The sequence below is a fragment of the Salvelinus namaycush genome, chromosome 19 (genome assembly GCF_016432855.1).
Source record: "Salvelinus namaycush isolate Seneca chromosome 19, SaNama_1.0, whole genome shotgun sequence".
Taxonomy (NCBI): Eukaryota; Metazoa; Chordata; class Actinopteri; order Salmoniformes; family Salmonidae; genus Salvelinus; species Salvelinus namaycush.
Window position 1 is genome coordinate 18324275 of NC_052325.1, and position 27117 is coordinate 18351391.

General features: G+C 42.5%; 1 protein-coding gene across 1 annotated transcript in view; it reads left to right on the forward strand.

Annotated features, from left to right (window-relative positions):
- Positions 1-912: 912 nt before the first annotated feature.
- The window catches only part of LOC120063923 (microtubule-associated protein 2-like), a 112468-nt gene continuing 86263 nt past the window's right edge, over positions 913-27117 (forward strand). The window contains exons 1-2 of the mRNA XM_039014233.1: positions 913-998; positions 13062-13192. The gene's annotated coding sequence lies outside the window, so the exon portion shown is untranslated. The remainder of the gene's footprint in view (positions 999-13061; positions 13193-27117) is intronic.

Sequence of the window (27117 nt, forward strand, 5' to 3'; positions counted from 1 at the left end):
AAGCTACTGTACATATAACGTGATTTTACATCATTTCTGTGGCCAGTGACCTTGAACCTTCTTGGAAGGGCACTTGTAATATAACTCTATGGTAGGACCCAAAGGGCCGACATTTTGGATGTCTACCATTACGAAAGTACTGAAGCTAGGCGATTGCGCAATGTCCCCATGAGTGACAGAATACTGAGCCAATCCCAGCGCAATTATGTTATTTTCTGCTGGCTCGCCTCACCACCACAGAAAGCACTGAGCTAGGCTGAAACACCTACATTTTGGAGCTGCTTTACTCAAGAAAACAGAAAAGAGACCATGGTTGTATGCGGCTTTATTAACTCAATTATATATATATATTTTACATTGTTTGCAAACTGATAAGTGACACGTATTAATGCCAAAATAACATGCAAGCCCCCCCATTTTTTTTTACAAATATATATATATTTTATTTTTTGGGGCAAAAAAATTGGGTCTCAAAACAGGTTGAATGACGGGTCACCACTGCCCCTGAGTCTCTTCCCTGTTTCACACCTGGTAGTTTGGTGGATGGGACTACCAGCTCTCTGTAACCTAGAGGGCAACCATTGGGTCCGTCTCCTTTATACCATGTTTCTTGTAGGATGACAATGTCTGTATTTCCAATTTATTTGATGAAGTCTGGGTTCTTGCTCTTTAGGCCAACAGCAGATGACCTCAGGCCTTGTATATTCCAGGAAGGGATAGTAAAAGCTTTGTGTTCCATAGTGTTTAGTATTGTTTTTGTGTGGTTTAGGCCCGGACCATCACAGCAGGTGTGAGCAGAGCATGTTGAGCATCTCTTTCTGTCTCTTTCTGTCGCTCTCTCTATTTCTCTATTTCTCCGTCTCTCGCTCCTTCTCTGATATCTTTCTCTCTCTCTGATATCTCTCTCTTCAGGTCTCTGAACGTCGCTAAAAGTATTTTTTTCTCCTCCGCGTGCTGAAAGGAAAACTGTTATCCTCTCCCCAGCCTTCTCTCACCAGGTATGTCTCTCTCCCTCTCTCTTTCTCTCCCTCATGCTCTCTATCTTTCTCTCTGTATAATTTCTCTGTATATATTTTATGTATGCGGTTGCAAAAATGCTGCGTCACTGTTACTGTTTGTCAGGCATATGAAGAGTCTCTCTCTCTCTGTAGGGGAGCTACATGAGCTAGCAGCTAGACTGCCACAGCTACAGGGAGCACTGGCATATTGCTGCTCTCCTTTCTCCTCCATCTCTCTCTATCTGCTCATGTTCTTTCTCACACCCTCTCTTCAATTTCTTTCTCACACCCTCTCCTTTACTGCTGTTCAGTGTTTGTGTTTGGGGTAATTTTTGAGGATCATTTAGTTGTGGCCAAAGAAAGTATGGAAGTGTACTGTTTGTGTGTTTTAGGTGATGAACAATTTGACATAGAGAAGGCCTTTTAAGTGTGTGTGTGTGTGTGTGTGTGTGTGTGTGTGTGTGTGTGTGTGTGTGTGTGTGCGTGTGCGTGTGCGTGTGCGTGCGTGCGTGCGTGCGTGTGTGTGTTAGAGAGAGACAGACACTGCGTGCCAAAATGACAGTGAGGGGGACTGACAGCCCAAGTGCAGCCAGGACTTTGTCTAATTGGTGTATGGAGGACGACCGAACACACACAACTCCCTCAAGGTTTAGATCAAACAGCAGGTGAATTGTGTCTTTGTCTTCTGATGGGCTGCTGATATGTTGTAACAACTCGTCCCTTCATGTTGAACTGTTCTTGGTGGCTGTTGACATTCAGGTACATTTCAACTCAGCTGCTATGTCCTTCATCCCCATCGTACACTAAATGCCTGAGCGCTGACTGGGATTAGACATCTCCCTCCCTCCCTCCCTCCCTCCCTCCCTCCCTCCCTCCCTCCCTCCCTCTTTCTCTGAGGAATGAAATCAGCAGTGACATTTCTGATTGACCTTTTCCTATTTGTTTAGCCTCTCTCCTTTCAGTCACCCAGCCCCTCTCTGAAGCAGCATAGAGTAGAGGCAGGCAGATGCTGCAACAGCCATGTTTCTTGTTTGTTGTTCTTATTGGAGAACCCATCACAGCAGAGAGAGAGTGGCCCATTTTCCCAGATCAGAACAACATAATATTTTATTAGAGGACGAGAGGAGAGGGCCAGCCTGTGTGCATCCATGCATGTCAGTGTGCATGCTTAGGTGCATTTGTGTTGAGTGTGTGTGAGAGAGAGAGACTATGTGTGTGTCTGTGCATGCTTCATGCCAGATACACTCCTTATTGACACAACAGCAATTAGACCCTCTGAAGCTGCCTGCTGGTTGTCTGGCAAACCCAAGGAGTGTGTGTGTGTGTGTGTGTGTGTGTGTGTGTGTGTGTGTGTGTGTGTGTGTGTGTGTGTGTGTGTGTGTGTGTGTGTGTGCGTGCGTGCGTATGTGCGCGCGAACAGAGGTAGCCAACCGGTTACTGTGTAGAATCGGAGAGATGGGATTGTTCTTTAATTGTCTGCCATTGCAGCAGAGAGAGCAATGATGTAATGTCCTAGAATGGGCCCCTTTTGGTGTCCCCCTTTTTCTCCTCCTCTCTCCCTCTCTCCCTCTCTCTTTCAGTCTCCCTCTCCCCTTTTCCCTCCTTCTTTATCTCCCCGCCCCCTCTCTCTCCATCTCTCTCCCTTTCTAACTCTCTCTCCCTCCCCCTCTTTAATTTTCTCTCTTCCTGCCTCACTCCCTCTCCCTCCCCCTCACCATACACAGTTAAGCAGGAACATGGGTTGCTGCTCTATGCTTCTAGCTAGCTAGTCTGGTACTTCATGGGAAGGATGTACTAGGCCTAATGCACATCTAAACCCATTCTCCACCTGCTCACTGTCTGTAGGCCTACCCTGTGTGGTCTTTGCTGGAGGCCTTGTGATGGGGTGATATAATTCTATGGTCCTTGTGGGTTGATAATGCTATTATCCCATGGTCCTTGTGGGTTGATAATGCTATTATCCCATGGGCCTTGTGGGTTGATAATGCTATTATCCCATGGACCTTGTGGGTTGATAATGATATTATCCCACGGGCCTTGTGGGTTGATAATGCTATTATCCCATGGGCCTTGTGGGTTGATAATGCTATTATCCCATGGACCTTGTGGGTTGATAATGATATTATCCCACGGGCCTTGTGGGTTGATAATGCTATTATCCCATGGACCTTGTGGGTTGATAATGCTATTATCCCATGGACCTTGTGGGTTGATAATGATATTATCCCACGGGCCTTGTGGGTTGATAATGCTATTATCCCATGGACCTTGTGGGTTGATAATGATATTATCCCATGGACCTTGTGGGTTGATAATGATATTATCCCATGGACCTTGTGGGTTGATAATGCTATTATCCCATGGCCTTGTGGGTTGATAATGATATTATCCCATGGACCTTGTGGGTTGATGATGATATTATACCCTTAGGGCCTTGTGGGTTGATAATGCTATTATCCCATGGACCTTGTGGGTTGATAATGATATTATCCCGTGGGCCTTGTGGGTTGATAATGATATTATCCCATGGACCTTGTGGGTTGATAATAATATCAAGCCTCTGGTGGTGAAGATGACTTCCTAAAGGGAGAGGAAGTCACACTGGGCCATCAAATACAGTACATCGTTCCACAGCGTGATCCTAGTGTATGATCTCATGCTGGCTCTGGGTGAGCCACAGAGCTAGGCTACTCCAGGGGAGGCTGCCTGCTGAGGGTGATTAATGATTTGAGCTAATCAAACATAATAATTTATTCTCCTAGCTTAACTATTATAGATCTGCCATGTTTTTTTTCTTCCATAAAAAAAAAACGAATACATTTGAATTGGTAGTAAATTGCACTGCACTTAAGTTTTGTGCCCATAGAAATATAAATGTATAGTAATTCTACTGTAATGGTTGTGCCTTTATCTGGAGTTGTTAACATATTACAAAGGGAAACCCAGCCGTGAGATGCCTAGTGATGCAGAACTACCAAACGAGCTACACTGAACAAAAATATAAACGCAACATTTAGTGGTTCATGAGCTGAAATAAAAGACCCCAGAAATGTTCCATGTGCACAAAAAAGCTTATTTATCTCAAATGCTGTGCACAAATTAGTTTACATCCCTGTTAGTGAGCATTTATCCTTTGCCAAGTTAATCCTGACAGGTGTGGCATATCAAGAAGCTGATTAAACAGCATGATCATTACACAGGTGCACCTTGTGCTGGGGACAATAAAAAGTCACATAATAAGTTCCATGAACTCACTTTGTGTGCAATAGTAGTGTTTAACTAGATTTTTGAATGACTACCTCTGTACCCCACACACACTATTATCTGTATGGACCCTCAGTCGAGCAGTGAATTTCTAACGCAGATTCAACCACAAAGACCAGGTAGGTTTTCCAATGCCTCGCTAAGGGCACCTATTGGTATTCTGTATTTTATTAGGAGCAGCAGCTATTCTTCCTGGGGTCAACACAAAACATGAAACATTACACAATACAGAACCTTAATAAACAACAACTCAAGGACCGAACTACATATTTATTTTATATACACTACCGTTCAAAAGTTTGGGGTCACTTAGAAATGTCCTTGATTTTGAAAGAAAAGCAATTTTTTTTGTCCATTAAAATAACATCAAATTGATCAGAAATACAGTGTAGACATTGTTAATGTTGTAAATGACTATTGTAGCTGGAAACGGCAGAGTTTTTTATGGAATATCTTCATATGCGTACAGAGGACCATTATCAGCACCCATCACTCCTGTGTTCCAATGGCACGTGTTAGCTAATCCAAGTTTATAATTTTAAAAGGCTAATTGATCATTAGAAAACCCTTTTGCAATTATGTTAGCACAGCTGATAACTATTGTTCTGATTAAAGAAGCAATAAAACTGTCCTTCTTTAGACTAGTTGAGTATCTGGAGCATCAGTATTTGTGGGTTCGATTACAGGCTTGAATTTGTTCTGGATTTGGGGACTGTGAAATGTCTGGTGTCTGGTGAGGTAAGTGTGTGTGTCAGAGCTGTGTGTAAGTTGACTATGCAAACAATTTGGGATTTTCAACACATTAATGTTTCTTATAAAAATAAGTGATGCAGTCAGTCTCTCCTCAACTCTTAACCAAGAGAGACTGGCATGCATAGTGTTTATATGAGCCCCCTGATTACAATGAAGAGCAAGACATGCCACTCTGCTTTTGGCCAGCTGCAGCTTAACTAGGTCTTTACTTGCTGCACTCGACCACACGACTGTACAATAATCAAGATAAGACAAAACTAGAGCCTGCAGGACTTGCTTTTTGGAGTGTGGTAGATGGGTAAACATTCAAAAAGCAGACATTGACTATCCCTTTGAGCATGGTGAAGTTATTAATTACACTTTGGATGGTGTATCAGTACACACAGTCACTACAAAAATACAGGTGTCCTTCCTAACTCAGTTGCTGGAGAGGAAGGAAGCCGCTCAGGGATTTCACCATGAGGCCATGATGACTTTAAAACAGTTACAGAGTTTAATGGCTGTGGATCAACAACATTCTAGTTACTCCACAATACTAATCTAATTGACAGAGTGAAAAGGAGGCCTGCACAGAATACCACTATTCCAAAACATGAATCCTGTTTGCAACAAGGCACTAAAATAATGCTGCAAAAAATGTGGTAAAGCAGGTAACGTTTTGTCCTCAATAAAAAAGGGTTATGTTTGGGGCAAATCCAATACAACACATTACTGAGTATAACTCTCCATATTTTCAAGCATAGTGGTGGTTGCATCATGTTATGGGTATGCTTGTAATCGTTAAGGACTGGGGAGTTTTTCAGTAAAAAAAAAAAAATGGAATGGAGCTACACAGGCAAAATCCTAGAGGAAAACCTGGTTCAATTTGTTTTCCACCAGACACTGGGAGATGAATTAACCTTTCAGCTGGACAATAACCTAAAACATAAGGCCAAATCTACAGTGAATGTTCCTGAGTGGCCTATTTACAGTTTTGACTTAAATATGATTGGAAATCTATGGCAAGACAAGAACATCTTTGTCTAGCAATGATCAACCAACAATTTGACAGAGCTTGATGAATTTTGAAAATAAAAATGGGAATATATTGAACAATCCAGATGTGCAAAGCTCTTAGAGAATTACCCAGAAAGACTTACAGCTGTAATCGGTGCCAAAGGTGATTCTAACATATATTGACTCAGGGAAGTGAAAACGTATGTAAATTAGATTTTTCTGTATGACATTTATAATACAACCAAAAACATGTTTTTCTTTGTCATTATGGGGTATTTTGTGTAGATGGATGACAAGATAATCTATTTAATCAATTTTGAATTAAGGTTGTAACACAATAAAATGTGGAATAAGTCAAGGGGTATGAATACTTTCTAAAGGCACTGTTTACACACTATATACAAACTCACACACGGTACGCTGACACTCACACAAAACCAACACACGTTCACATGTACACACACAACACACACGCATACCAACACCACACTAACACACATACACACACACTTTTACACTCATCATATGCTGCTACTACTCTGTTCTTTATTTTATTCTTATTATTCTCTATCCTGATGCCTAGTCACTTTACCCTATGTCATACCCCTGCACATTGATTTGGTACTCCCTGTACATAGCTCCATTCTTGTGTATTTTATTCCTCTTGTGTTACTATTGTTCTTTTTACTATATCTTTTTTAAAACTCTGCATCGTTGGGAAGCATTCCATGGTAAAGCCTACACCCGTTGTATTCGACACATGTGACTAGGGCTGTTGCGGTGACCGTATTGCCGCCACACCGGCGGTCACGAGTCTTGAAAGGCAGTAAGATTCCACTTGACCATTTAGCCATGGTAATTAGGCTTCTCCAAGCTCTGATGCTGCTCATGGTCATTAGTAGCATACCAAACTTGCTAACTGCCTGGTACTCAGCACTCTATTGTCCCTCTAATCACTCTGACATCAATGCAAATGTAATCAAAAATCGCATCAAACACTTCACGAGAGTCCATGAGCTAATGTTATGCAACATTTCTATAGGCTATGCAATTGCGTGAGAAAACAGAGTTATGGCCTCTATTAAAAAGAGGAGAACCTATCAGCTTTCTATAGGCTAGGCCTGCTATATTTATTTCTCAACTTTCCTAATATTAAGCACATTGCTTATATTTACAACAGGAGCATAGCCTACATGGATTGCATGAAAATGAACCACTGGAAAAGCGTCCTGCATTCGCTTTTTGCTATTTAAGTGCATAGATTTTTTCCTGCTGCCCCTGTATCGATACAGGTGCATGAATATGGTCCATTCTAAATCAAAACAAATTTCCCACATATATATTATTTAGATTAAATCAAGAATAGTCTGATGGGTGACAATATTAGCCTATCACTTGTGTATTATATATTATCACTTGTGAATGATGCCCAGCAACTTTTTCTAGTCATTGTCGCACACCTCATGTAGCCTAGCCCATAGGCCTATATGTTTTGATAAGGTTTGTATCACAACTAAAGTGGCCAAATAATTTCTTAAAATGAAGCACATTAATCCGCTTTACAGAAGGTGTAGAGCCTAACTGGCATACATAAGCAGCGCGTGAGTTTCAACTTTGAGGAGGATCATTTTCACTATAAAAAGGCACCTTTATAATAAAAGCTTTACATGCATAATTGTATTTGTGGTACATTTTGATAATGGTGTTTTCCGCTAATGGAACGTCCACGCTTATAATCTACTGCCGTGTGCCCACTGCTGCGCTTATAATGTGAAGAAATAGCCTAATAGTTTATAAAAATTTGTAACTAATCTGTTGCGTCAGCCACATTGTGTAACAAATGTTTTTTGATGCTAGAGGTTGTGTTAATTTACGATCTATCGCATCCCACAACTATTCCAGACTATGTTTGGAATATTTATTTCTCGCACAAAATAGAATAGGTCGACTTTTGTATAGGCTGGTGCTTTTGCAGTTCGTTAGGCCTACTCATCTTGTTGGCTGACGAAAAGTAAATGTGGACAGTTCTTCCAATGTCTTTGCGCACAGTTGCATCCCCGATGTGTCTTCCACACATCTCCTGGCTTTCACACATAGCCTACAAGCTTCTGATGCAGACCTTTGGAACATCTACATTTTAAAAAGTCTAATAAATCCATGTAATATACCATACACCTTCACAATAAATTCGTTATTTATTTTAGGTCTAAAGAAGCATGATTTGAAGAAAATGTAGTCTATTTCAGAAGAACAGAATAGCATACTCTGAGTTGTCCTGATCTGGATATGCCATATGGCTGTGGGCTACACTAGTTCATTTAGCAAACAAGATTTGCTTAGAATTCCGTGGCATTATTTTAATTATGTATAGAATAAAGAATACAATTGAACGAAGCTGAATAAATATAACTCATATTTTCTCAAGTATTTGAGGGAGTGCGCACATGCAGCTATTCTGTGTTGAGCAGTTAAGAAATAGGTATTCCTATATGCTTAATTTAGTGTTATTAATGTAGCCCAATGTTTGTAGAAATACTAAAGTTACATTAATAATTCTAAATTAAGCATATAGGAATACCTAAACAGAGTATATCCTACTCATTTAAAATGAAATATCTTATGTAAACAAAAAACACCAGCCAAACTTTTAATCAGGTTTTGGAGTCATCTAAGGCAATGTGCTTCAGATTCATCCTAAGGAGTCTGACAGTGCAAATAAGTTTCTTTCTGCAGTTCAAAGGCAAAGAAAGATCAATTTGTCTTTTCTTCAGAGAGAGAGAGAGAGAGAGATCCCTATCCTCCTCCGCCACATTGTAAATTCATGAGCCCTGAGATTTCCTGAAAAAAAATAATAATGCAAGTTCACTTTAACCTCGGCCCCCCTGTGGGCTTCTTTTTACATGGTCTGACAGGTGGCTGCTGGGAGAAGCGATCCTGGGGGGATAAGCAGTGTGTGTGTATTTTTGTTAGTGGATGTATGGGTGTTCATTATGTGAATTATGGATGAGGTTAAGGCAGCGGTAGATAGAAACTTCAAGTTAGGGAAGGAGGAGGATGTGTACTTCCACTGTCCCCACCTCATGGAGTCTGGTTAGAAACTGTAATAGTGAGCAAAAGTTGCTCCTTTTCTCAGAAACTGTAGCAACCGCACTACTTCCACTACAAACCACCATCACCACCATTTCAAATGTTTTTATTTTCTATTTAACCTTTATTTAACTAGGCAAGTCCATTAAGAACAAAATATTATTTACAATGAGCCTACCAGAAGGCAAAAGGCCTCCTGCGGGGACGGGGGCTGGGATAAAAAAACACAGCACTAAACATGGTACAAATATTATAAGGCACAGACAACAGCACAAAGGGCAATAAGGTAGAGACAACAATACATCACGCAAAGCAGCCACAACTGTCTGTAAGTGTCCATGATTGAGTCTTTGAATGAAGAGACTGAGATAAAACTGTCCAGTTTGAGTGTTTGTTGCAGCTCGTTCCAGTAGCTAGTTGCAGCGAACTGAGAAGACGAGTGACCCAGGGATGTGTGTGCTTTAGGGACCTTTAACAGAATGTGACTGGCAGAACGGGTTTTGTATGTGGAGGATGAGTGCTGCAGTAGAGATCTCAGATAGGGGGGAGAGAGGCCAGTACCACCACCAACACTACTCCCCCTGGGATGCGGCACTACTGGCAATAGCATGTAGCTAACGTTAAAAGACTCAGTGGAGATGTGGCCAGTACAACAAGGGCAAGCCCTGTAAAAGCACTCCCTTATGATCTTTTAACCTTGTTTATATTCATAAACTGCAGTAGAGCACTAACACAACAGTACCTACATTACCGTTACCTTTTATATCACAGAAAAACAGCCAAGCATGAGATGTTACGCTAGTTGTCCCCATTGTATTAACTATAGCATCTCCTACTATACTGTAGGACGTGTTGGCAGCTGTTCACATGAAAGCCTGAGTGACACATTTTCATTACATTTAAATAGGAACGTATGTCGTTTAAACCAGGGTTTCCCAAACTCGGTCCTGGGGCCCCACCTGGGTGTACATTTAGTTTTTTGCCCTAGTACTACACAGCTGATTCAAATAACCAACTCATCATCGAGCTTTGATTATTTGAATCTGCTGTGTAGTGCTAGGGAAAAACCAAAAAGTGCAAAACCCAAAAACCAAAATGGGGGGGGGGGGGGGGGGACTGACATTGGGAAACCCTGGTTTAAGCCGTGTGTATGATCTCTCAGGATGAAAGCGAGGACGAGTGTGTGAGGGAAACACATGTCGCCTGGCACGTAAAGACCTGGCAAACAGAGTGTGAGTGTGTCCCTCAGAGTAGCGTATGTAAGATCACTGCAGTAGAGAGGAGGGTGAGACAGCAGTTCACAGGGTGATGCTGGGTGTATGCTAACAACCATCTGCCTTATTCCTACTGAAGATACACTGCTAAAGGGATGAGTCAACACACACACACGTTTGTTTTACTTTCCTAACAATACATTCCCATTCAAAATCCTATTTTCCCAAACCTAACCCTACTTCTAACCCTAACTTCTAACCCTATCTCTAAACCTAACCCTAATCCCAACCCTATCTCTAAATTTACCCTAATCCTAACCCTATCTCTAAATTTAACCCTAATCCCAACCCTATCTCTAAATTTAACCCTAATTCTAACCCTATCTCTAAATTTACCCTAATCCTAACCCTATCTCTAAATTTAACCCTAATCCCAACCCTATCTCTAAATTTAACCCTAATTCTAACCCTATCTCTAAACTTAACCCTACTTCTAACCCTAATTCTAACCCTATCTCTACTTCTAACCCTATCTCTAAACTTAACCCTACTTCTAACCCTATCTCTAAACTTAACCCTACTTCTAACCCTATCTCTAAACTTAACCCTACTTCTAACCCTATCTCTAAACTTAACCCATACGCCTAAAATAGCAATTTCCCTTGTGAGGTCCGGTGAAATGTCCCCACTTATCCACATTTTAGTTGTTTGGCTCTCCTTGTGAGTACTTCTGGTCCCCACAAGGATAGTAAAACCAAAAACACACACAAAACAACCGAGCCACACCCCGAGTGGTCAGAGTAGAGAGGCTCATTTAGATGCTGCACACTCTGAAACTCACATAATGACATCCTGAACAGAGCCGTGGCAGAACCAGAGAGAGAGAGAGAGAAATAGAGAGAGCTCTGGGAGCGCAGGCTATTGCTGGGGTCTTTAGCAGACAAAAGGAGTTGGCAAGACAGCAGGAATAGGGACCTGGCTGAGTTGAGTCTATTATATTACCAAAAACTCACAGCGCCTGGACTGGGTTATTGTGTAATGTACTGTTTTTAGCTGTGTACTTATTCTGTATGTTTGCTCAGTGAACATATTGTCTGTCTGAGAGTCTGTTCATGACTGTATGACTTAGTGCTTATGAGCGTTGCTGGTGTTCTGTGTTTACTTTATTCCCACTTTGTCCTGCTGTAAGCTCCGGGACTTTATGGCTCGGCTCTCTCTCATCCAGAACCATTTTGATGGTCCTTGTGACGGGATCGGACCCAGGTCCATCCTCTCTCTTGTTTGTGTGTGTGTGTCCATGTGAAGTGGGAGAGGATGGGACTGAGGATGGGCCAGTCTCCCGTGCTGTCTAGGATCCTGGCGTAGGATAGGATGGCTGTCTCTCAGAGGGGATGGGATTGGTATTGATGAACTCAGTGAGTTAGAGCATGGTGCTAGACAGAGAGGGTTCTGGGTAAGAAGGGTAACTATGGACCTTAAACCAAAGCACTGTTATGAAACAGAGTAACCACATAACAGGGTGTTACCAACTAGGTTCGACTACTGCCTGCCACAAGACTGTGTTAGCCCGCTGAGCTTATGCCTTTAACTCAGGGAGATAACGTAAGTGTTCGGGTCTCGGCCAACGCATCACACTTACACGATCACACTATCCAGTCTCAGTCTATATCAGGTGTATGTATATGTAGGCACAAACAGCATATTTCTTTATAGTTTCCTTCCATGATATAACTTCAGACACTCACCAATTGTACTGTACATGGTGTCTGTTTCCTTTACTGGTACTGTGTTGCTGCATGCACGGTCTCCAGTTCTTCATGCTGTCTTGTGTTCTCTCTAGTGTGTGTGTGTGTGTGCGCGCATCAGTTACATACTGTCTATCTCTCCCTGCATTAGCTGGTTGGTTTTGACACTACAGACACGACAGTACCAGACGACAACCCACACAACACAACATGCCACCAGGGAACTGGGGTGGCTGAAGAAACAGTCACTGTAATTATCACGTTTTAGGTATGACCCAGATGCAGTCAGTGTCTAAGAAACGAAAGTTGATTTCAAAAACAGGGGCAGGCAAACGACAGGTCAAAGGCAGGGGTCAATAATCCAGAGAGGGTGCAAAGGGTCCAGAACGGCAGGCAGTCTCAGGGCAGGCAGAACGGTCTAAACTGGGAAGGACTAGAAAACAGGAGCAAGAAACAGACAGGAGCAGGGGAACAAACGCTGGTAGGTTTTATGAACAAAACGAACTGGCAACAGACAAACAGAGAACCCAGGTATAAATACACATGGGATAATGGGGAAGATGGGCGACACCTGGAGGGGGGATGGAGACAAGCACAAAGACAGGTGAAACAGATCAGGGTGTGACAGTAATTCATGCTCATGATCAACTGGGCTGGCTGAAGAAACAGTCACTGTAATTCATGATCAAATCTACTGTTTGTTTCTTTTTAAATTCTGGGAGGGAAATAAATATTTAGCCAAGATATGAAATAAACGAACACAAGGTTTCTGGACTGCACTCAATAAAGGGGAATCTTTTGGATTAGAACCTTGTTCGTTCTCTTTCTCTCTCTTTTTTTCTCTCTCTCTTTCCCTTTCATTCCCCCTCTCTCCTCCTCTCTTTCTCTCTGTTTGTAAATGTACACACTTCACTGTCGATACAGTGCTTGAGTGTGTGTGTCTGTGTACCGTAGTATATTAGTCCCAGTCTTAAGTAAACTTATTCACCCTTTCTCCTTTCCAGGTGTGAATAGGTTGTCCCGTGGTATCGTCTTTCCTTGGTCATCTCTGTCCCGTTCCGTACTTCTGAAGATAAGAGGCTGCTGTCTGCACCAACCTTGACTGACCACCTCGAGTCCCACACTGCCTTACCAGGTAGACCAAGCTGTACGCTGCTGCTCAATGGTTTCCAAGGTCTTTAATTGAGATGATCAGAGAGGAGAAAGAGGAAAAGACACACAAACAAAGAAATAGAGAGAGAGAGGGACAGAGAGAGAGAGAGGGACAGGGGCAGAGAGAGGGATATAGAGAGAGGGAGAGGGACAGAGAGAGAGGGATAGGGACAGAGAGAGGGACAGAGAGAGAGGGGGGGACAGAGAGAGAGGGACAGAGAGAGAGAGGGAGAGGGACAGACATAGCGAGGGAGAGGGACAGAGAGAGGGACAGAGAGAGAGGGACAGACATAGAGAGGGACAGACAAAGAGAGGGACAGACAAAGAGAGGGACAGACAAAGAGAGGGACAGACATAGAGAGGGACAGACAAAGAGAGGGACAGACATAGAGAGGGACAGACAAAGAGAGGGACAGACATAGAGAGGGACAGACATAGAGAGGGACAGACATAGAGAGAGAGACAGACATAGAGAGAGAGACAGACATAGAGAGAGAGACAGACATGGAGAGAGAGACAGACATGGAGAGAGAGACAGACATGGAGAGAGAGAGAGAGAGACAAATGGCTGTGTGTCTTTGGCTGCATGTCTCTGGCTGTGTGTGGGTGGGTGGATGTGGGTGGGTGGATGTATGTGTGAGTGTCGGTTGTTTCTGTTGCCTTCCCAATGCTAGGAGCCACGTGTGCCGAGTGTAGGAGGGAAGAGAAGAAAAAAGCTGCTCTACCAAAGAAAATGAATGTGACGCACGACCATGAAACCTAAACAAAACAAAAAAACATTATGTACACTCTCTCCCTCTCTTTCCCTCTCTCCCTCTCTCTTTGTTATTCTAGCTTAGGCACAGGCTGGCATTTTCTGCTTAGCTCTGTGCTTGCTTGTGTTTGTTAGTCTTTGTGTGTGTTTGTGTGGGTACGTTTAAGTGAGTGTGTGTGTGCGCTCGTGCTTCTGTGTGAATGTGTGTTTGTGTGTGCGTCTGTGTATATGTACAGAATGTGTGTGTGCACGCACAATTTCACTTGTCGGTGTGTGTGTGCATGCATGGGCTGTACTCTGATGGCCAGCACAACCGTCTCTGATGGGTAGACATCCAGCTGTGATAATGTGTGCAGAAAGACTTCAGAGCAGTTCCCCTCAGTTCCCACCCACACAGAGCAGACTTTAGCAGGGGGACAGAGGGCAGACATACTCCATCTCTATCTCTACCCCCTTCAGTCATCACTTTGAAGGCCCTGCCTCTGTCTCGCTGAAAGACCAAACCAGCTACATACTACCCCAAGCTCTCCAAGAGTGTGTGTGTGTGTTTGTGTTGGTGAGTGTGTGTGAGAGGGAGGGAGAGTGTGTGTGTGTCTCAACTTATTTGTATGTATTTGGCTATGCGATGCACTTGTAGTGCGTTACATAAAACCAAGCCAGTAATATTTGTTAGAACTATGCAAATGACCAACAGTTTAACACATGAAGTGTTTAGGTGTTTTAATGACACTGATACAGAGGAACTTTAGTCTCTCTCTCTCTCTCTCTCTCTCTCTCTCTCTCTCTCTCTCTCTCTCTCTCTCTCTCTTCTCTCTCTTCTCTCTCTTCTCTCTCTTCTCTCTCTTCTCTCTCTTAATTCAATTTCCATTTAGGGGGCTTTATTGGCACAGGGAACATATGTTTACATTGCCAAAGCAAGTGAAATAGATAATAAACAAAAGTGAAATAAACAATAAAAATGTACAGTAAACATTACACAAGTTCCAAAAGAATAAAGACATTTGAAATGTCATATGTATATATACAGTGTTGTAATGATGTGCAAATAGTTAACTTTTACCGCCTCTCAACCCCGGATCCGGGATCACCCCCCACCCCCCACCCCCCCCCCACACTGATTAGCATCGCTAGCATAGCGTCACAATTAAATAGTAGCATCTAAATATCATTAAATCACAAGTCCAAGACACCAAATGAAAGATACAGATCTTGTGAATAAAGCCACCATTTCAGATTTTTAAAATGTTTTACAGGGAAGACAAAATATGTAAATCTATTAGCTAACCACGTTAGCAAAAGACAGCACTTTCCTAACTCCATCAGTTTCTTACTCCATCAGGTGCTATCACCAATTTGGCCAAATAAAGATATTGATAGCCACTAACCAAGAAAAAACCTCATCAGATGACAGTCTGATAACATATTTATTGTATAGGATAGGTTTTGTTAGAAAAATGTGCATATTTCAGGTATAAATCCTAGTTTACAATTGCACCCACCATCACAACTCGACTAGAATAAATACACAGAGCAACGTGTATTACCTAATTACTAATCATAAAACATTTCTTAAAAATACACAACTCACAGCAATGCAAAGACACAGATCTTGTGAATTCAGACAATATTTCAGATGTTCTAAGTGTTTTACAGCGAAAACACAATAAATCGTTATATTAGCATACCACATATGCAAACGTTACCCGACCATTGATTCAAGCCAAAGAGAGCGATATCGTTATCATCGCCAAAATATATTAATTTTTTCACTAACCTTCTCAGAATTCTTCCGATGACACTCCTGTAACATCATATTACAACATACATATAGAGTTTGTTCGAAAATGTGCATATTTAGCCACAAACAACCGTGGTTATACAATGACAATACTAGCAAAACTAGCCTGAAAATGTCGGACGCCATCTTTCACAGTGATCTTGTCTCATGGATAACTATTCATAAACTTGACTAAAAAAATATAAGTTGGACAGCTATCGAAAGACAAATTAGTTCTTAATGCAATCGCTGAATTACATTTCTAAAATTATCCTTACTGTGCAATACAGGGTTCGCCAAGCGAAGCTATACCAAACAAAATGGCGGAATATGCGTTTAAATTTTTTCGACAGAACAACGATTTATCATCTTAAATATTTCTTACTATGAGGTGATCTTCCATCAGAATCTTGGGCAATGTATCCTTTCTTGGGTCTAATCTTCTTTTGGTCGAAAGATGTCCTCTGTCCGTCGAAATGCCCACTAACGTTCGACCGGGACCCCGAAACGTGCCCAGCTCTTGGATGGGCGTCACATAGAACTGCCTCAAAATCGCACTAAACGGATATAAATTGCTATAAAACGGTTTAAATTAACTACCTTATGATGTTTTTAACACCAATAACGAGTAAAAACATGACCGGCGATATATAAGTGGCTAAACAACAGCTTGGAAAGAGAGGAGGTCCAACGTCCATCCTGCGTCAGGCGCAGGGAGCAAAGGGACGGTACATCCGGTCTTTGCCGTTTTATACAGGCACTGATTGCGCAATCGACTCCATTCAAATTGTCACCACTTACTGACATCTAGAGGAAGGCGTGGGCAGTGTTTGTATCCTCATAGGATTTACAGGGACTTTAAAACTGATCTGGAACCAGAGGCCAAGATAGCTGAAATCTCACACACTGGGAGGAAAAGTGCTGTAGAATGAGTTCTGTTTCACTCAGAGACATAATTCAAACGGCTATAGAAACTAGAGAGTGTTTTCTATCCAATAATAACAATAATATGCATATTGTACGAGCAAGAATTGAGTACTAGGCAGTTTAATCTGGAGAGCAAATTATGCTAATGCGAAACAGCACCCCCTATAGTGGCAAGAAGTTAAAGTACTAACGGGAAAATAAATAAAAATAGGTGCTACTTAAAATGTTGTTTGTTCTTCACTGGTTGCTCTTTTCTTGTGGCAACAGGTCACAAATCTTGCTGCTGTGATTGCACACTGTTATTTCACCCAATATGTTTGGATTTTATAACGTCGTATGTTTTCCCCCAACACCATTTTCCATCAATTTGTATAGCATGCCCTCGTGCCAAATTGAGTCGAAAGCTTTTGTGACATCAACAAAGCATGAGAAGACTTTACCTTTGTTTTGGTTTGTTTGTTTGTCAATTAGGGTGTGCAGGGTGAATACGTGGTCTGTTGTATGATAATTTGGTAAAAAGCCAATTTGCCATTTGCTCAGTACATTGTTTTCGCAGAGGAAATGCACAAGTCTGCTGTTAATGATAATGCCAGAGCTGAGGATGATGTAAAAAAGTTTAAGTATAGCCAATTGGAATTTGTGGTCTGTATATTTTATAATTTCATTTAGGATACCATCAACCCCACAGGCATTTTTGGGTTGGATGGTTTGTATTTTGTCCTGTAGTTCATTCAATGTGATTGGAGAATACAGTGGGTTCTGGTAGTCTTTAATAGTTGATTCTAAGATTTGTATTTGATCATGTATATGTTTTGGCTGTTTGTTCTATGTTATACAGCCAAAAAGATTGGAGAAGTGGTTTATCCATACATCTCCGTTTTGGATAGATAACTCTTCGTATTGTTGTTTGTTTAGAGTTTTCCAATTTTCACAGAAGTGGTTAGATTCTTTGGATTCTTCAATTACATTGAGCTGATTTCTGATGTGCTGTTCCTTGTATTTCTGTATTGTTTTAGTGATTCACCATAGTGAAGGTGTACACTCTGGGTCTCTTTTTCTGGGTCTCTATGTTTTTGGTTGGATAGGTTTCTCAATTTCTTTCTTAGGTTTTTGCATTCTTCATTAAACCATGTGTCATTGTTGTTATTTTGAGAGGTCAAATATACTGTTTAGGTTTTCTACTGCCAAGTTTACACCTTCACTATTACAGTGAAATATTTTGTTCAGGAAATTGTCTAGAAAGGTTTGAATTTGTTGTTGCCTAATAGTTTTTTGGTAGATTTACACAATACTTTCCTTCCATCTATAGCATTTCTTAATATTTTTCAGTTCCTTTGGCTTTGATGACTCATGATTGAGCAAAGCTATGTTAAAGTAGAGTGTGATTCTGCTGTGATCTGATAGAGGTGTCAGTGGACTGACTGTGAACGCTCTAAGAGACTCTGGGTTGAGGTCAGTGATAAAGTAGTCTACAGTACTACTGACAAGAGATGAGCTACATGTGTACCTGCCATAGGAGTCCCCTCGAAGCCTACTATTGACTATGTACATGCCCAGCGTCCGACAGAGTTGCAGGAGTTGTGACCCGTTTTTGTTGGTTCGTAGTCGTAGTTGTGTCAAGGGGGGCATATGGGGAAGGTAATGATGTCACCTCCAGGTACGTGTTTGTCCCCCTGTGTGCTGAGGGTGTCAGATTCTTGTCCAGTTCTGGCATTTAGGTCGCCACAAACGAGTACATGTCCCTGAGCCTGGAAATTGTTGATCTCCCCCTCTAGGATGGAGAAGCTCTCATCGTTAAAGTATGGGGATTCTATTGGGGGGATATAGGTAGCACACAGGAGGACATTTTTCTCTGTTGAGATAATTTCCTTATTAACTTCTTATGGCTGCAGCCCGGCGTCGGTACACTTATGACAACAGCCACTTCAAGTGCAGGGCGCGAAATTCAAAAGATATTTTTTTTAAATATTTAACTTTCACACATGAACAAGTCCAATACAGCATATGAAAGGTACACATCTTGTGAATCCAGCCAACATGTCCGATTTTTAAAATGTTTTACAGGGAAGACACAATATGTAAATCTATTAGCTAACCACGTTAGCAAAAGACACCACTTTTTTTACTCCACCAGTTTTTTACTCCATCAGTAGCTATCACAAATTCGACCAAATAAAGATATAAATAGCCACTAACCAAGAAACAACTTCATCAGATGACAGTCTGATAACATATTTATTGTATAGCATATGTTTTGTTAGAAAAATGTGCATATTTCAGGTATAAATCATAGTTTACATTGCAGCTACAATCAGCAATTGCACCGAAAGCAGCCATAATAATTACAGACACCAACGTCAAATACCTAATTACTCATCATAAAACATTTCTGAAAAATACATAGTGTACAGCAAATGAAAGACAGGCATCTTGTGATTCCAGCCAATATTTCCGATTTATTAAGTGTTTTACAGCGAAAACAAAATGTAGCGTTATATTAGCTTACCACAATAGCCAGAAACACTTGGGCGCCGACGACTAGTTCACATCTACGACAGATATATGAAATAGCATCATAAAATGTTTCTTACTTTTGCTGATCTTCCATCAGAATGTTGGACAAGGTGTCCTTTGTCCAGAACAATCGTTGTTTGGATTTAGAACGGCAACTTTCCCTCTTCATTTAGCATGCACACTAGCCAAGTGGCACGACGCTCTCCATGTCAACAAACGGAAGAGAACGGAACACGGCAAAACTCCCGAAAAATTTTCAATAATCTGATGAAACTATATTGAAAAAACATACTTTACGATGATATGGTGACATGTATCAAATAAAATCAAAGCCGGAGATAATAGTCGCCTATAACGGCAGCTAAACAAAAGGCAATCCCACTGTCCACCTCGCGCTCTTCAGAGTACCGAAAATGGTGGACACGTCATTCCAAGATGATGTGTTCCATCTCAGACCAAGATAATCACCTCATTTCTTCTCTCACAGCCTCTTGACACCCAGGGGAAGGTGTATGACGTGCATGTATACTAATAGGTCTCGTGCCCATTTATAGGCAGGAAGAAGAACAGAGCCTCGATTTCAGACTTTCCACTTCCTGGTCAGGAAGTGTGCTGCAGAATGAGTTCTGTTTCACTCAGAGAAATAATTCAAACGGTTTTAGAAACTAGAGAGTGTTTTCTATCCAATAGTAATAATAATATGCATATTGTACGAGCAAGAATTGAGTACGAGGCCGTTTGAAATGGGCACCTTTTATCTGGCTACTCAATACTGCCCCTTGCAGCCCAAACAGGTTAATATCTAGCCAGATTTGAGGTAAGTGTTAAAGTAGTCGACAGTACTACTGCCAAGGGATGTGTTGTAGGTGTACCTACCATAGGAGTCGACTTGAAGCCTGCCATTGACTATGTACAGAACCAGCGTGTGACAGAGCTGCAGGAGTTGTGACCTGTTTTTGTTGGTTGTTTTGTCATAATTGTGTCTACAATGTAAAAACAATTTAAACTGAGCCATGTTGGTTTAAAAAGCTGTCTCTTCCAAATTAAAATGTATCATTTATTTTATTTAATGAGCCATTCGCAGTTTCACTGTAACAGCCGACTCTACTTAGACTTGCATCGCTTAATCTTTGAGACAAGCATATGCTACTGGCCGGTTCAACCAGCCTATTTTCCCTAAACCTAACCCTAGCTCCTAACCCTAAAACTAACCCTATCTCCTTACCCTAAACCTAAACTTAACCCAAAAACCTAACCCTAAAACTAACCCTAGCTCCTAACCCTAACCCTAATTGTAACCCTAACACGTATTCTAATCTTAACCCTAAACCTCCTAGAAGTAGCATTTGACCTTGTAGGGACTAACAAAATGTCTCCAGTTGGTCAAATTTTTGTTTGTTTACTACAAGAATAGTTAAACACGTCCACACACACACTGACTACCTGAGGGCTGCTTTCGATGCTGCCAGTTGGTTTAAAACGTTTGTGTGTGTGCTCTGACTGTGGTCATCTGGTGGTGTGCTTGCGTTTGTCTGGTGCCGTGGGGTCACTGCTCCCTGTCCTGTGCTTACTAAACACATACAGACATCTCACTTTCTATCTTCAAACTAAATATACTTTCCTGCAACCCGCCTCACTCAATGTGGTACGGAGCTGCTATTTTTATTCCTTGTACCAGGAACCTCCATCAGAGGCTAGCCAGCTAATTAGCTACTAGTCTTTGTTAGCCACGGCTAGCGGTCTTCAGCTTTAGCTTGGATACCAGCTAGCCTTAGCCTGGACAATACCTGCCAGTTTGCACAGCGAGATACCAACCCAGAGCATATCGGATTGCTTCTCTCTACCACATCATTGGATTCCGAGTGGCTACTGTTAGCTAACGGCTGTGTCCCGAAACAAGCACCAGTTAGCCTTGCGCTAGCCTCGAGCTAGGCCCATAAACCAGCTAATTCTAGGGCTACAATACCTCTATTGCCAATTGGCCTGGACTCTTTATTGTCGACACGGAGCCCCGCTGATCCATCACGACTTTTCTGCCGACGTAATCGCCCGATGTGGTCTCAACAGGCTATTCTGTTACGATGTCGCAGAAGAACCATCTGCTAACCCCGGCCCGCTAGCTCTCTGATCGCCGTGTACCCCGCTCGGCTAGCGTAGTAGTGACTACCGAACGGCCCCCTGACTCACCTATTGCTGTTAATTGGACCCTATGATCACTCGGGTACACAGATGATGCCCCCTGGACTGTTTCAATAACACGGTACCTCATTTTGTTTATTTGTCGGCCCCACCTTAAACTCAGGCCCTGTATGTACCTAACTGACCCGCTCTGCCTATTCATCGCCATTTACTCCTTGTTGTCTTAGCTCTCCCGATCAACACCTGTGATTGCTTTATGCCTCTCTCTAATGTCAATATGCCTTGTGTACTGTTGTCTTGGCTAGTTCTTATTGTTTTATTTCACTGTAGAGCCCTCAGTCCCGCTCAACATGCCTTAGATAGCTCTTTTGTCCCACCCCCCACACATGTGGAGACCTCACCTGGCTTAACTGGTGCCTCCAGAGACTAAACCTCTCTCATTGTCACTCAACGCCTAGGTTTACCTCCACTGTACTCACATCCTACCATACCCTTGTCTGTACATTATGCCCTGAATCTATTCTACCATGCCCAGAAATCTGCTCCTTTTATTCGCTGTTCCCAACGCACTAGACAACCAGTTATTGGTTGTCGGTCGGCGCTGACTTCCGGCGCCGACCGAGATGGCCGCCTCGCTTCGCGTTCCTAGGAAAATATGCAGTATTTTGTTTTTTTATGTGTTATTCCTTACATTGGTACCCCAGGTAATCTTAGGTTTCATTACATACAGTCGGGAGGAACTACTAAATATAAGAGCAACGTCAACTCACCATCGTTACAACCAGGAATATGACTCTCCCGAAGCGGATCCTGTGTTTTGCCTTCCACCCAATACAATGGATCTGATCCCAGCCGGCGACACTAAACAACAACGCCGTAAAAGGGGCAAACGAAGCGGTCTCCTGGTCAGGCTTCGGAGACGGGCACATCGCGCTCCACTCCCTAGCATACTACTCGCCAATGTCCAGTCTCTTGACAATAAGGTTGAGGAAATCCGAGCAAGGGTAGCTTTCCAGAGAGATATCAGAGACTGCAACGTTCTTTGCTTCACGGAAACATGGCTTACTCGAGAGACGCTAACGGAGTCGGTGCAGCCAGCTGGTTTCTTCACGCATCGCGCCGACAGAAACAAACATCTTTCTGGTAAGAAGAGGGGCGGGGGTGTATGCCTTATGATTAACGATACGTGGTGTGATCATAACAACATACAGGAACTCAAGTCATTCTGTTCACCTGATCTAGAATTCCTCACAATCAAATGTCGACCGCATTATCTACCAAGGGAATTCTCTTCGATTATAATCACAGCCGTATATATCCCCCCCCAAGCAGACACATCGATGGCCCTGAACGAACTTTATCTGACTCTTTGTAAACTGGAAACCACACACCCTGAGGCTGCATTCATCGTAGCTGGGGATTTTAACAAGGCTAATCTGAAAACAAAACTCCCTAAATTCTATCAGCATATCGATTGTGCTACCAGGGCTGGTAAAACCTTGGATCATTGTTATACTAACTTCCGCGACGCATATAAGGCCCCCTCCCTCCTTTCAGAAAAGCTGACCACGACTCCATTTTGTTGCTTCCAGCCTACAAACAGAAACTACAACAGCAAGATCCCGCGCTCAGGTCTGTTCAACGCTGGTCCGACCAATCTGATTCCACGCTTCAAGACTGCTTCGATCACGTGGATTGGGATATGTTCCGCATTGCGTCCAACACCACATTGACGAATACGCTGATTCGGTGAGCGAGTTCATTAGAAAGTGCATTGACGATGTCGTACCCACAGCAACGATTAAAACATTCCCAAACCAGAAACCGTGGATTGATGGCAGCATTCGCGTGAAACTGAAAGCGCGAACCACTGCTTTTAACCAGGGCAAGGTGACCGGAAACATGACCGAATACAAACAGTGTAGCTATTCCCTCCGCAAGGCAATCAAACAAGCTAAGTCCCAGTATAGAGACAAAGTAGAGTCGCAATCCAACAGCTCAGACACAAGGGGTATGTGGCAGGGTCTACAGTCAATCACGGATTACAAAAAGAAAACCAGCCCCGTCGCGAACCAGGATGTCTTGCTCCCAGACAGACTAAATAACTTTTTTGCTCGCTTTGAGGACAATACAGTGCCACTGACACGGCCCGCTACCAAAACCTGCGGGCTCTCCTTCACTGCAGCCGAGGTGAGTAAAACATTTAAACGTGTTAACCCTCGCAAGGCTGCAGGCCCAGACGGCATTCCCAGCCGCGTCCTCAGAACATGCGCAGACCAGCTGGCTGGTGTGTTTAAGGACATATTCAATCAATCCTTATCCCAGTCTGCTGTTCCCACATGCTTCAAGAGGGCCACCATTGTTCCTGTTCCCAAGAAAGCTAAGGTAACTGAGCTAAACGACTACCGCCCCGTAGCACTCACTTCCGTCATCATGAAGTGCTTTGAGAGACTAGTCAAGGACCATATTACCTCCACCCTACCTGACACCCTAGACCCACTCCAATTTGCTTACCGACCCAATAGGTCCACAGACGACGCAATCGCAACCACACCGTACACTGCCCTAACCCATCTGGACAAGAGGAATACCTATGTGAGAATGCTGTTCATCGACTACAGCTCAGCATTTAACACCATAGTACCCTCCAAACTCGTCATCAAGCTCGAGACCCTGGGTCTCGAACCCCGCCCTGTGCAACTGGGTCCTTGACTTCCTGATGGGCCGCCCCCAGGTGGTGAGGGTAGGTAACAACATCTCCACCCCGCTGATCCTCAACACTGGGGCCCCACAAGGGTGCGTTCTGAGCCCTCTCCTGTACTCCCTGTTCACCCACGACTGCGTGGCCATGCACGCCTCCAACTCAATCATCAAGTTTGCGGACGACACTACAGTGGTAGGCTTGATTACCAACAACGACGAGACGGCCTACAGGGAGGAGGTGAGGGCCCTCGGAGTGTGGTGTCAGGAAAATAACCTCACACTCAACGTCAACAAAACAAAGGAGATGATTGTGGACTTCAGGAAACAGCAGAGGGAGCACCCCCCTATCCACATCGACGGGACAGTAGTGGAGAAGGTGGAAAGTTTTAAGTTCCTCGGTGTACACATCACGGACAAACTGAATTGGTCCACCAACACAGACAGCGTTGTGAAGAAGGCGCAGCAGCGCCTCTTCAACCTCAGGAGGCTGAAGAAATTCGGCTTGTCACCAAAAGCACTCACAAACTTCTACAGATGCACAATCGAGAGCATCCTGTCGGGCTGTATCACCGCCTGGTACGGCAACTGCTCCGCCCACAACCGTAAGGCTCTCCAGAGGGTAGTGAGGTCTGCACAACGCATCACCGGGGGCAAACTACCTGCCCTCCAGGACACCTACACCACCCGATGTCACAGGAAGGCCATAAAGATCATCAAGGACAACAACCACCCGAGCCACTGCCTGTTCACCCCGCTATCATCCAGAAGGCGAGGTCAGTACAGGTGCATCAAAGCGGGGACCGAGAGACTGAAAAACAGCTTCTATCTCAAGGCCATCAGACTGTTAAACAGCCACCACTAACATTTAGTGGCCGCTGCCAACATACTGACTCAACTCCAGCCACTTTAATAATTGGAATTGATGGAAATTATGTAAAAATGTATCACTAGCCACTTTAAACAATGCCACTTAATATAATGTTTACATATCCTACATTACTCATCTCATATGTATATGTATATACTGTACTCTATATCATCTACTGCATCTTGCCATCTTTATGTAATACATGTATCACTAGCCACTTTAAACTATGCCACTTTATGTTTACATACCCTACATTACTCATCTCATATGTATATGTATAGACTGTACACTATACCATCTACTGCATCTTGCCTATGCCGTTCTGTACCATCACTCATTCATATATCTTTATGTACATATTCTTTATCCCTTTACACTTGTGTGTATAAGGTAGTAGTTGTGGAATTGTTAGGTTAGATTACTTGTTGGTTATTACTGCATTGTCGGAACTAGAAGCACAAGCATTTCGCTACACTCGCATTAACCTCTAACGAGCCTCAACCCCGGATCCGGGATCACCCCCCCCCCCCCCCCCACACTGATTAGCATCGCTAGCATAGCGTCACAATTAAATAGTAGCATCTAAATATCATTAAATCACAAGTCCAAGACACCAGATGAAAGATACAGATCTTGTGAATAAACCCATCATTTCTGTTTTTTAAAATGTTTTACAGGGAAGACACAATATGTAAATCTATTAGCTAACCACGTTAGCAAAATACACCATTTTTCTTTGTCCACCATTTTCTCTCTCCACCACTAGCTATCACCAATTCGGCCAAATAAAGATATTGATAGCCACTAACCAAGAAAAAACCTCATCAGATGACAGTCTGATAACATATTTATTGTATAGGATAGGTTTTGTTAGAAAAATGTGCATATTTCAGGTAGAAATCATAGTTTACAATTGCACCCACCATCACAACTCGACTAGAATTACTACAGAGAGCAACGTGTTTTACCAATTTACTCATCATAAAACATTTCATAAAAATATACAGCTCACAGCAATGGAAAGACACAGATCTTGTGAATTCAGACAATATTTCAGATGTTCTAAGTGTTTTACAGCGAAAACACAATAAATCGTTATATTAGCATACCACATATGCAAACGTTACCCCAGCATGAATTCAAGCCAAAGAGAGCGATATCGTTATCATCGCCAAAATATATTAATTTTTTCACTAACCTTCTCAGAATTCTTCCGATGACACTCCTGTAACATCATATTACAACATACATATAGAGTTTGTTCGAAAATGTGCATATTTAGCCATAAAAAACCGTGGTTATACAATGAAAATAGTAGCAAAACAAGCCTGAAAATGTCGGTCGCCATCTTTCAGAGTGATCTAGTTTAATCAATAGCTAATCATATACTTGACTAAAAAATACAGGGTTGACAGGAATCGAAAGACAAATTAGTTCTTAATGCAATCGCTGAATTACATTTTTTAAATTATCCTTACTTTTCAATACAGGTTGCGCCAAGCGAAGCTATACAAAACAAAATGGCGGCATAAGCGTTTAACATTTTTCGACAGAAACACGATTTATCATCATAAATTGTTCTTACTGTGAGCTGTTCTTCCATCAGAATCTTGGGCAATGAATCCTTTCTTGGGTCTAATCGTCTTTTGGTCGAAAGCTGTCCTCTTGCCATGTGGAAGTGCCCACTAACGTTCGGCATGAACTGGAAACGTGCCCAGCGGTTCAAAGTGTCTCAGAAATAAATGCCTCAAAATCGCACTAAACGGATATAAATTGCTATAAAACGGTTTAAATTAACTACCTTATGATGTTTTTAACACCTCTAACGAGTAAAAACATGACCGGAGAAATATTACTGGCTAAACAAAAGCTTGGAAGGAGGCGAGTCCGACGTCCTTCGTGCGCCAGGCGCAGGCAGCAAAGGGAAGCTACTTCCGGTATTTGCTGTTTTATACAGCCCCTGATTGCGCAATCGACTCCATTCAAAGCGTCATCACGTACTGACATCCAGGGGAAGACGTAAGAAGTGTCTGTTTCTCCATAGCATTTACAGGGACCTTTAAACTGACTCCAGATCAGGGGCCAAGATGTCTGAAATCTGACTCCCTGTCATGAAAAGTGCTGTAGAAGGAGTTCTGTTCAACTCAGAGACAAAATTCCAACGGCTATAGAAACTAGAGAGTGTTTTCTATCCAATAATAATAATAATATGCATATTGTACGAGC